The following is a 3,983-nucleotide window of genomic DNA, read 5'->3' as shown; positions in this document are numbered from 1 at the left end:
CAAAAGGACAGACTCTTAGACCATGCTGTGTTCTGTCTCTGTTTTTACTCTTTAGGAAAAGGACACATAATGGAAAAATGCTGGTTTTCTCTCTACAGTACAATAATTGTGAGTAAATTATTGTTGTTGTGCTGTTCGGGTAAGTGGGAAAAACGTTATTCTGAGAAGTGAGTGAAATTTCCCTTAAGAACTACACTGACTATTTGTAGGCACACGGTACCCTTTAGTAGTTCCCAACCCTTTGGCTTGTAAACCCTTAAAAGAAAGTAGTGTCTACAGTACTTGTGTGCCCTGTGTCAGATTTTGGAAAACAAACATTAAACAGAATTGAAATAAGTTTTGATATTTGTGTAAACCTGAATTTATGTAATACACACGATGCCAATGCTTTGGGAAATGTTTGTTGGGTTGGAATGTTTATCCAGAGCCGTTTGTGGAGACTCTGTGGGTTAATGAGTAATAAAACAGGTCACCAGCTGCTTAACCTCATTTCAATGGACCAACTTACTGAACACACACACACACACACACACACACACACACACACACACACACAACACACACACCACAACCCACACACACACACACACACACACACACACACACACACACACACACACACACACACACACACAGGTCATGCACTGAATCCCTTTTGTCTGGACCTCACTGCTAACCTAGTGCACCGAGGTGCAGACATCGGTCGGCACACACACACACACACACACACACACACACGCCTAATTGCCTATTTACCCCAACTGGTTATTGTGAATGGGAATTGTGAGTTTCTCATTTGATCATTGTGTTGCCTACCTCCTCCTCAGCCTTAAATGCAAACGCTGCGCTATTTGATAATCTCTAATTTTTGACCTGGCTTCACTTCATGTTTTCTACCAAATTTAATTAGGACAGTCAAAACGGAACACATTTACAATGAGGACCTGGCAAGAAGCAGAAGTTGTTGTGATTTCAAATTGGTTGATTTATGAGGACTATGGCTAACAGCTCCTCAGATCCCTGCAGGGTAAATCCAGACATCTAGCTAGACTATCTGTCCAATCTCAGTTTTCTGTTCTACAACTAAAACAACTTTTGAACGTAAACATGTTCCACCAAAACAAGTTCCTTCCCGAGGCTATTTTGCAGCAGCCCCATGGCTCTGTCTGGTGCTTAGTGCCACCAATTATGATTGGTTTAAAGCAATGCCAATAAACCAGAGCACATTTTTCTTCCCATCCCAGAATGCTGTGTGGACTAGCCAGATCTTCCTCTGCAGCGCTGTGGAAGAAGGTCTGGCGTTGCGAGACTAGGGTAGAGAGTGGTATCAATCTTCTCATCTATCTCTCACTCTCAGTGTGGAAGCAAATACATGTGTTTCCTAAAATCCAGTCCAACTATTCTTTTAACGTAAATGTCAAACTCTGCCTTGGTGTTAGCGCCACATGCTAAGCTTCCAGCACTATGAGGAACACGCAGCCATACTTTCAATGTTCAAAGAAAACAATTCAATTTAACAGAAAATGTACATTACATAAAGCACGCCTTTGCTTGTCATGGAGAATTGCTTTTACAGTGGCATTACATATTCAACCCAAATTGCAGCAAATAAACCAAAAAATAAAAGTGACATTACCGTGTGTATAATCTTTTTTTTTCTTCTTCTGGCTCTCTCTAGTTCTATCTCACACACTCACAAAAAACACGTATTCACCATTCAAATCCCTGTGAGTGTTTTGAATAGTCAAATTAGCACAGGATGAAACGATGAGATCCTATTCAAACCTATTCATGTTTTACTCAAACATCTATAAGACGGGCAACTGTGCAGCCAAACATTCCTGTTACACCTGCAATGTTCAGACTGTGTTTTCAAACTGAGAAGTTAATACAACTATTGTTTAGGTAAATGAGAATAGAAGAGGTTATGATCCTGGAGGGAGCTGAGGTTTTCTAAAGTACCTTCCTGTAATAAATATTGTCTCACAGCTTGAGCATAAGTCCAGACTGCTTGTTTTTCTATGGTGCAGTCTGGGTAATGTCCACAGCCTGGTGCAGAGGGGTTTAAGAGACAGCGGCCATACGAAAGACAAAAGTGAAGGTACAAGCAGACATCGTATTTAGATGATGGGATGACATGAAACAGTTTCCAGCAGAGTTTTGTATCACTTACGCTAATGTTCAAGTTGTTATGGCCTGGTCACACCAGACATACATGACAGATAGTGACTACTCACAGGGCTAGTTGGTAAAAACCTATTGCTAGCAAGCTAACCGCTGACACACTAGCCAGCTAGGAATAGGCTAATGCAATAATTTTCTCTGTAGGCCTACAGGGCGTTTAGTCTTTTGTTCTCTGGTATGTTGTACATCATTTCATTCAATACATGTTACTGGAGAAAGATAAAAGCTCTCTGAGCTAGCCTGCTTGCTAACTGCCCGTTATCAAGCTTCTTAGCTCAGTTGCTAATGGGAGAAAAGGTTTACAGTCTAGTCATGTAAGTCCTAGTCAAATCTGTAACTCTCAAATCCTTCCTCATTTGTAATGCAGTTTATACTCAGAGAGACAAGGTTAAATGAAAGTAGATGATGCAACATCTCCATTTTGGACTCTCCAGCTCTCTGTTCTCCCATGGACATTTAACTGTACCTGTAAATGTGAGAATAATGTAAAAATAATAGTTGCAGTCCAAAGTTTGTAGTTACTGAATTTGTTTTCATTTAAGGCTAACGCTAAAAAACATACCCTATACCCTTTATTTTAATATTTCATTTAAAAAATAGTACATTGGAAATGAACAAACAAGGTAGTAACACAAAAAAATTACAGTACACACAAAATATAATATAACACACGATATAATAAACACAAAAAGTTGTATCTGTCAGTATAATCCAGTACTCTCAAGGTGTATGTGCGCACATGTAGCCTTTATGTAAAAAATGTGTCCGGGGCAAATATGTAAAATGAAAAAATATATTTTGATACTTTTTTGCTATTTGGTGACAACTACTAACCATTAATGACCTCTTCTTAAACCACAGTAAAAAAAATTCCCTTTAAAAAAAGAAAGAAAAAGGGATTCATATTATTTGCATCAGCGGCCCAGCTTCTCTCGCTGACGTTTGAATGAATGACTGAATGAAGACAGCGAGGAGGATTATCTTCAAGTCAAAAGCAGGCAGGGCTAAAGCACAATGTGTGTGTGCGAGTGTGTTTGTCTGTCATGTGGCAGTCTGAACAGAACGGACACGGGGATTAAAGACAGGAAACAGACTGCTGTTAAAACCCCTTTCCACCTCTGTACACAAACACTCCTATGTGTCTTTCTCCTGCAGTTTGTTAGCAAAACGTACATTTCATTTTTGCATCTGATGCTAAAACTGTATATTTTACTGCTGCTAGCATGAACCAAGACACACAACCTGGCACCGCACTATCTCCCCTCATCTCTTGTGGCAGAGGTGCGTCAGACTTGACACACAAGTTGACGTCATCAATCATGTTTCAGTTTGAGAAACGGTGACGGCGCCACAGCTGTGGTTACTCGGGCAACGAGCAGGGTAAATATGACTGGCGATGACAGACACACGTGCGGACACACACATAGAGACAAGCACATAATCTCAAAGCACACAGGCATATGTACAGAAAAACAAACCCTGCTGTAGTCATGTTGACCTGTGTCTCATACTTTTCTGTTAAAATTTTTCCAGAGACAACTTGAAGGGCAGCTGACCAGTGATGGAGGGTACATGGGGAGGAGGGGGGAGGAGGGAAAGACAGGAGATGAATGGGGGAGGGACAAGAGGAAGCAGAGTGTCCTTGTTAATGTGACACGGTCATATTTAAGTGATTGCATTTCCTCTGTGTGAGTCTGTGTGTGTTTGTGTATGAGTGTACAGCCATGAGTCAATTGCCCAATTGCTTGACAGCCAACATGACTTCAGTTACACGACACACAACTTAAACATCCCCCCCC

The sequence above is a fragment of the Etheostoma spectabile genome, chromosome 16, assembly GCF_008692095.1.
Source record: "Etheostoma spectabile isolate EspeVRDwgs_2016 chromosome 16, UIUC_Espe_1.0, whole genome shotgun sequence".
Classification (NCBI taxonomy): Eukaryota; Metazoa; Chordata; class Actinopteri; order Perciformes; family Percidae; genus Etheostoma; species Etheostoma spectabile.
Note: the sequence above shows the minus strand (reverse complement) of the source record.